The 8,802-nt window shown below is 39.3% G+C and overlaps 1 long non-coding RNA gene across 3 annotated transcripts; it reads left to right on the forward strand.

The window, feature by feature from the left end:
- Window positions 1-2,570: 2,570 nt before the first annotated feature.
- Window positions 2,571-8,174, forward strand: LOC118431871. Of its 3 annotated transcripts, none has more exons than XR_004833019.1 (4): window positions 2,571-2,668; window positions 3,230-3,452; window positions 4,726-5,594; window positions 7,416-8,174. It is a non-coding gene; the product is annotated as an uncharacterized LOC118431871 (long non-coding RNA). The 3 variants fall into 3 exon arrangements; XR_004833018.1 differs by lacking the exon at window positions 2,571-2,668 and having other exon boundaries at window positions 3,127-3,452; window positions 4,726-4,840; window positions 5,377-5,594; XR_004833017.1 differs by lacking the exon at window positions 2,571-2,668 and having other exon boundaries at window positions 3,127-3,452.
- Window positions 8,175-8,802: the final 628 nt, after the last annotated feature.

Raw genomic sequence — 8,802 nt, forward strand, 5'->3', positions numbered from 1 at the left:
AACCGCTAACCGCTAAGCGAACCCTTCGGTAACCGCAAAAAAGTGACCCCTTACGATCGGACTTCCGAAATCTCAAACAAAATGTGCGTTACTTTCAACACTTGAATATCATAGTAAATCCCGTGGGCAAAAGGTAAAAAGTGATTTGAGTACCCAAAATTACTTTGTAACTTTTCTATATACGAATGAAGGCTCACCTGGGGGATAACCGCTAACCGCTAAGCGAACCCTTCGGTAACCGCAAAAAAGTGACCCCTTACGATCGGACTTCCGAAATTTCAAACAAAATGTGCGTTACTTTCAACACTTGAATATCATAGTAAGACCCGTGGGCAAAATGTAAAAAGTGATTTGAGTACCCAAAATTACTTTGTAACTTTTCTACATACGAATGAAGGCTCACCTGGGGGATAACCGCTAACCGCTAAGCGAACCCTTCGGTAACCGCCAAAAAGCGACCCCTTACGATCGGACTTCCGAAATTTCAAACAAAATGTGCGTTACTTTCAACACTTGAATATCATAGTAAGACCCGTGGGCAAAAGGTAAAAAGTGATTTGAGTACCCAAAATTACTTTGTAACTTTTCTACATACGAATGAAGGCTCACCTGGGGGATAACCGCTAACCGCTAAGCGAACCCTTCGGTAACCGCAAAAAAGTGACCCCTTACGATCGGGACTTCCGAAATTTCAAACAAAATGTGCGTTACTTTCAACACTTGAATATCATAGTAAAACCCGTGGGCAAAAGGTAAAAAGTGATTTTGAGGACCCAAAATTACTTTGTTAACTTTTCTACATACGAATGAAGGCTCACCTGGGGGATAACCGCTAACCGCTAATCGAACCCTTCGGTAACCGCAAAAAAGCGACCCCTTACGATCGGACTTCCGAAATTTCAAACAAAATGTGCGTTACTTTCAACACTTGAATATCAAAGTAAAACCCGTGGGCAAAAGGTAAAAAGTGATTTGAGTACCCAAAATTACTTTGTAACTTTTCTACATACGAATGAAGGCTCACCTGGGGGATAACCGCTAACGGCTAGGCGAACCCTTCGGTAACCGCAAAAAAGCGACCCCTTACGATCGGACTTCCGAAATTTCAAACAAAATGTGCGTTACTGTTCAACACTTGAATATCATAGTAAAACCCGTGGGCAAAAGGTAAAAAGTGATTTGAGTACCCAAAATTACTTTGTAACTTTTCTACATACGAATGAAGGCTCACCTGGGGGATAACCGCTAACCGCTAAGCGAACCCTTCGCTAACCGCAAAAAAGCGACCCCTTACGATCGGACTTCCGAAATTTCAAACAAAATGTGCGTTACTTTCAACACTTGAAAATCAAAGTAAAACCCGTGGGCAAAAGGTAAAAAGTGATTTGAGTACCCAAAATTACTTTGTAACTTTTCTACATACGAATGAAGGCTCACCTGGGGGGTAACCGCTAACCGCTAAGCGAACCCTTCGGTAACCGCAAAAAAGCGACCCCTTACGATCGGACTTCCGAAATTTCAAACAAAATGTGCGTTACTTTCAACACTTGAATATCAAAGTAAAACCCGTGGGCAAAAGGTAAAAAGTGATTTGAGTACCCAAAATTACTTTGTAACTTTTCTATATACGAATGAAGGCTCACCTGGGGGATAACCGCTAACCGCTAAGCAAACCCTTCGGAAACCGCAAAAATGCGACCCCTTACCATCGGACTTCCGAAATTTCAAACAAAATGTGCGTTACTTTCAACACTTGAATATCAAAGTAAAACCCGTGGGCAAAAGGTAAAAAGTGATTTGAGTACCCAAAATTACTTTGTAACTTTTCTACATACGAATGAAGGCTCACCTGGGGGGTAACCGCTAACCGCTAAGCGAACCCTTCGGTAACCGCAAAAAAGCGACCCCTTACGATCGGACTTCCGAAATTTCAAACAAAATGTGCGTTACTTTCAACACTTGAATATCAAAGTAAAAACCCGTGGGCAAAAGGTAAAAAGTGATTTGAGTACCCAAAATTACTTTGTAACTTTTCTACATACGAATGAAGGCTCACCTGGGGGATAACCGCTAACCGCTAGGCGAACCCTTCGGTAACCGCAAAAAAGCGACCCCTTACGATCGGACTTCCGAAATTTCAAACAAAATGTGCGTTACTTTCAACACTTGAATATCATAGTAAAACCCGTGGGCAAAAGGTAAAAAGTGATTTGAGTACCCAAAATTACTTTGTAACTTTTCTACATACGAATGAAGGCTCACCTGGGGGATAACCGCTAACCGCTAAGCGAACCCTTCGGTAACCGCAAAAAAGCGACCCCTTACCATCGGACTTCACCCGATACATACAGGATTCATGTTACTAAGCATGGAATCCTGGTATAGGATTCATGCTAGGTAGCAGTGTAAAGGAATCCTTAGTCCTTCAAAGGATTCCTTTGACATGTTCCTAGCATGAATCCGAATCTTACGGGATTCACGAACAGACTGACGGGAAGGTTTCAAGCTCCTGATAGGCATGCTGGGAAGCTGCTCAAAGCGAGGCCAGCGGTTCGGTCAAAATTCGTCTGCAGGCGATCGTCTGCGTTTGTTCTGGTTTAACTTTTTCATATCGAACTTTAATACGGATTGATTTTGACTGGCTATCTGGCTCTGGAATTGTCTGAAGGTATGCAATGTTATGTTTTGGCAAATACAAGTACTTCTGCATACCGTCACGTGCAAATTATTGTGAGATGTGTCTCCTACATGGGGAGGGGGGCAACCTTCGTATTTACATGGTAACGGTCCTGTTAGATATTTTTGTATCTTTGTTTCGAATACAATTAATTTTTGGTCCTGGAATTCGTCAAAGTTAAGGCAATTATTCTTAACAAAGGCCGATGTGCCACATGTATATGTCAATGCCTGTGAACTGTTGCTTCTGAAGTCTCTACTGAAAAAAGCACGTATTTCCTTCTCTTGTGCCCTTTCATTTTCAAATACTGTTTTGCTGGTATCCTCATTTGCTTTTTTTCGTATACTTTCCCAAATTTTAGCATGCCATTAAGGTCAAATTAAAGAGTAAGTTCACCAACGTATCGACTGGCAAGAAGTTGACGAGTTTACTACACCCTTATGGCACATTAGAGCCTACGGATGAGTCAACTTATGACAACCCTCTGGTTCATCCTCCACCTTCGCTGCTACCACCAGAGAACAGTTCTCATGACCAAACACGTTCCCACAGAACATATGCTGCGCACAAACAACTCGAAGTGACTGGGTGGAGGGACATTCACGACAAACTTCTCGCAACTGGTATAGAGCTGTCTGCAGTGCTCCAACATCCTTCTTCTGCATGATTTGTAAGCAGGAACAGCCCATGGACATCTATAGGTGCCGAGACATTCTGTTTGAGCTGCTTGGAGCTCCACCATGAGAATTCGCTCAACCTCCCAGAAGTATGGACGGTATGTTAGGTTGAGTTTTCTCATACATGCAATTATTGATCGTAAAATTTGTCACAGGTCATTGGCTTCTAGGGTTTGTGCTAGTGGTGCGTACCTAAACTCATATTCAAGTTCAGGTCCAGCAGTTCAGGTTCAGGTCCAGACTTTAAGTCCGGACCTGAACCCATCATTGCATATTATGTGCGCTAGAAATTTTTTCTTCTTTGAGGGGGAGGGGGGTAGTGCACATAAACTTGCATGTTACCATGAATTGAAATGCAATGTGAATAATGCCTAAAATTATTAAAAATTATATACAGCCAGTGTAAACACAAAATGTTTTTTGTCTTTTTTCCCAGTGCAAATTTCACTGTCTATTGAAGGCTTTAGATGGTTTAGAACAAAAAAAGGAATATAACTAACAGATAGCTTTTTGCAAGTCCGGACTTGGCTGACATTTATGTTTTTTTTGGACTTGGACCTAAACATTTTTAGGTCCAAGTCCAGGTCCGGGTTTTAGGTACGCACCACTAGTTTGTGCTGCTAATGTACATGCAAATATTGCTTCATTGTCAAGACTGCTGCCCATTTCTGTGTCATCAGGGACTCTGTAATTAAGTGCTGGAATAGTAGAGTAACTACTTCTACAATTACTACAGTACTGTACTACAATACTTTATCCTCCTACGTATACGCAGTGTCTCCAATGGCGCTAGTAAACCGCCAGTGATAGTAGGAGGAGATTAGTACTATTAGGTACTACTGCCACTTCTCATAACTTGATAGGGCTGCATACTGGTACTGTAGGTAAAAATTGATTTTGTGACACAAGCATGAAAATGTGTAAATCCTACCACAAAGATGAAAATTTAGCACTGGAAAAAAGGCAAATGCTGCCCTGAAGCTTGATTTCAGAGCCAACTTTGAACTTGAAGTGACACCAAATCAAATGTGACCAAAGTGATACCCAGGGACAGTGTATCTAACATGCAACAGATCTTTCAGGCGGGAGGGAGGTTTTGTTCAGGTTCCGAACAGGTCTAGAGCTGGACCGGTCCTAAATTATTATTCCTGTACCTGATATTATGGTAAAGGTATGCAGCCCTTCTCATGACTGTATATCACATTCTCCCTCACACCAATTCTTTCATTGAGGTCTTGAGAATCCTTGGTTGATATGGGCAAAGAAGATTTTAATTACCCAAAGGAAATTCTAATGTAAATTGATATTGAATTTTTCTATGCTGTCCCCAAGATGTCATCATAGTTTCATTCCTTTTTTCTATCTTTTCAGAATACAAGTACGTTTCCAACCCACATGGATCCTAAAGCCTGTCTGTGGTGCTGTGACGACTATAGATGTACAACTGGATCATCACCCAGAGTCCTTAAAGTGTATGATGATGCAGGTGTGTAATGATCTCTTCACTGTCACTGACAGTGACAAAAGATATTGCTCATGGATGCTATCTAAACAGGTCTGACCATTTCCAAAATCATATCCAGTAGCTTCATTTGGCATATCATATTTCCTTCAAACTTCATTGACATGTGTTATCAGTGTTGTCTGTTCATCTCCGTATCCTGCTTGTAAGTTGTATTACTTCATTCATTTGTGAAGAAAATGAAATTGGAGAAAACAAAATTAAGATAAGATGCTGGGGTAGGCAGAAGCAGTCAGCCAGTTTTCACACTGTGCTTCCAAATGGTTCTGTCCAGCAGGTTCACATTGGTTGTCTTTTGTTAGATGGTATGGTGGTGGTAGAAAGAAGTTCATACATGTAAATGAAATGTACCTCAGTATAATAGAGACATTATGTCAATTATGGTATTGAAAATAACACTTCTAGTATACTAGTAGCTACCATGATTCAAAGCGAAGTGTTAATTGATAAATCTTTCCTTATTTTTTTATTATTGAAGTGATATTTCTATTATTTGGCAGGACGACCACATGTTGTGGCTGTGCTCTTCTATCACTGTGAACCGGAACCATTCACTCATCTCTGACTTGGACTGTGGCCAGCAAGAACAGACAGACCTGAAACAGCATTTTCCGTATCTCTTCTAGAATGTCTGGTTTCTTTCAGCCCAGTATGCCTTGTCTCTGTGGACGGTTTCTGCACCGCACTGCGATGGAGGAACAACCTTTCTCTTCATGAGGTAGGATACTGAGAATCTTAAAGAAAGGACTTTTGTTGACTCCAGAACATTACTGATAAAAAAAGAAAGAGATAAATGTAATTTGTATGAACCCAGGAATCTGAAAATCGCTTTACATCAAAATCAAAACAGTGCAGTCCAATAAGAGAAAAGTACCTTTACAATGTCATGTGTAAAAAGTACTAGAAGAGCAAGAGGATAGGACACAAAGCATTTAGGGACAGAAAGAATCATATACAGTACTTCTAGAAATGGAGACAGATCTTGATATAGTATTCATTTTGTCATTAGCTTTATTTTGCTGGAGTCACCATGAAATTTGTAACTGATCATAGAAAGTAACATCTGTTGGTGGAGTTTAAGTTGTGCTGATTTATTAATAAATTAGGTTTTTTCAACTTCCCAAGTCATCCATGCTTACTTACGATACTCACCCCCCAAAAATATTTATGTTTAGGAAGGTTAGACATCAAGGTATACAATATTCAAATACAATTCAATCTCCACAACTGGATGGTAAATCTCCATTTTTATCTAGTTGTATAAGCAGTAACCAGCTAGATTGGATTACATTTGAATTTGTGTGTTTCATTTGTATGTTCTCAGCAAACAGCAATCTGATACTAGTATTCAGAGATTTCTTCAATATGTCTCCGAAAATGGCATATGTAAAACATTCACTTGGCAGCCTGACAGGGTGGTGGAAATTGGACTGCCATTCATTCCCAGGATGAAATGTTTCTCTTGGACAGAGGAACAATATGGCCAATCAAGTTGTTGACTTAGCTCCTACAGCAGGGTACCAGACTACCCTAGGAGAACAATGGAAATTTCACAGCTTGTCACACATTTATCTGCCATGCCAGACAGCTTGGGTTGTGGTAATATAGCAGCTTGGGTTGTGTTGATTAACAATAAGCAGATTTTCAAACACTGGAGTATTTGAAGAGAAAAATGGTTGCTTTTCAAATTCAACATGTATACACTGTACACACGCAATCATAGGTTCCTGAGGGATATAAGCTCAAAAAACCTCTGTAATTTAGGTCCAACAGACCTAAAGGCACTTCTATACAATCAGGATGACCTAGTAGTCAAAAGTGTGTATCCTTGATCTGAGCTACATGATGGCTTTGTACAGAACACATTATGTGCAACAGCATCCACCCTTCCCTACTGTTAAAAGACTTAATCTTATACATGTACAGTGTGTTAATGGTTGTCTAAAATGGTAATGGAGTGTTTAATACTGTATTATCATTTATGAGAAAATGTACTTACATTTAGTTGTAAAAATCAGCAATGATAGGGACCACTACTGCCAATAGCAATATATGAACACATTTTTAGTCACTTTAGCCAAGAGGTTGAATCAGCAGGAAAACACTTCATGCATTTCTTCCATTAGGTTGTGTTATTACATTTCTATCTAAAAATGTATGACAGCATTTTGTAGTTGTAGTGTATACGGACTGCATAATTGATTTAGGCACACCACAGCACTATATAATCTCCTTGCTCACTGTACGAATATTTATGAATATTTAAAATACAAATTTTGAACTAGGGATTCAAGGTGTACCACTACCACATCTTCTCTGATAGTGATACAGTTTTGTGTACAGATACGTAGGGTCTGTTGTTCCAGGTTATCAGCATGTTATATTGGAAATGCCAACTTTTCCTAATCAGAGCAAGACCAGAACCCAGTTGAGAAGTAGGAAAATAAAATGTAATAACAAGGAGGTTATATAAAACCTCCTAGGTAATAAAAATTGCAGTGGTCAATATGGATTAAATCATGATTTTCTCTCTCAACAGCTCACGGTACAGCTCCTGTTAGGAGTTTCAGAAGGTCTGCAACAGGCTGCCCAGGAAAGGGATGGAGTCACTTTTAATAGACAGTCCTGTGGGGAGGTAGGAAGGGGAAAAGCAGCAGGAAGGACAAAGGAGGCTATATAGAGATACCTCCTTGGAAGGACAAAGGAAAAGGGAAGAAAAAGGGAAAGAGGAGGTGCCCCAAAATCAGTTTGATTCAGAAGATGACATCCCTCTTACTGAACTGATGCCCTACGAAAAATGAGATGGCTGTACTAGTATGCATGAGAGGCAGCTGAGAGGGCTATATTAGCCTATATGCGCATATACCTACTACCTACAACATAACACCTCATTTTGATTTCTTACAATATTAGCACTATCCTGGCTAGTCAAAACACAATGTCTAGGTGATGAGTTAAGTTAAAGTTAAAGTATCTGAGTGTTGAATAAAATGTAAAAAATATTAGCAAACAGCAAAATATGATGATTTAGAAATAGATAAACAGACATGTCATATTCTGAGAAAAGCAATGGTGTTTATTTTGTTCAATGTGTTTGCAACATGAATTTCGATGCCGTCATTAGATGCGACTTATTCATTTACACTTAGATTCCTGTACCTCAATGACAATCTGCGCATTGATATAATACTTTGCAGTGACAATAACCTGTTACATCTGGAAACAATGTTATAAAATGAAGGACATATGCCTATAATATTTGTTGCATTAACAGTTAGTGTTTCACAGTCACACAATACATAGCATACTAGTACTACTATTCTTATTATAAACAATGGCATGGCTTAAAATGAATATGAAAATAAAGAGTAATATGAAGGATTTCATATGTATAAAGTTTCACTTGTCCATAGTTGTCTACTAGGTTGCCTTTACATTATCTCTCAAATTCTACAATGATATGCAGGTAAGCTGTTGTAAACTTGTCTGCCTGGATGTGAACATCTTTTGTTCATCACTCAGTCAATCAGTGATGACAGGTTGGGTGAATCCTGGCACCTGTGAATACAAGGAAATAGTAGAAAGATTTCATGGAAGAGTTATTGATCACATCCACAAAATCAGATTGCATGCTATGTCTTAATTGAACAGATTAAATAGCTTTGTAAGTATTGAATTACAACTTTTCCAACAGCAACCAGCAGGAACTTCACCTTATGCATTATGAAAAGCAGATGTGGTTACCATACTATGCCATGGCTACTTGTTAAGTATCAGTAATGCTCTTCCCTACCTATCCTGGAAAAACTGTATTGTAATTCGTGTCACTAGAGTTTTGGCCAGCCTGAAAAATTGCAAGAAAAAAAAAGATAATCCCTACCTACCGACCCTAATTTTTTTCAGGAATGAAACAGGAAACACAACAT

Source organism: Branchiostoma floridae, chromosome 2 (assembly GCF_000003815.2).
Source record: "Branchiostoma floridae strain S238N-H82 chromosome 2, Bfl_VNyyK, whole genome shotgun sequence".
In the NCBI taxonomy this organism is placed as follows: domain Eukaryota; kingdom Metazoa; phylum Chordata; class Leptocardii; order Amphioxiformes; family Branchiostomatidae; genus Branchiostoma; species Branchiostoma floridae.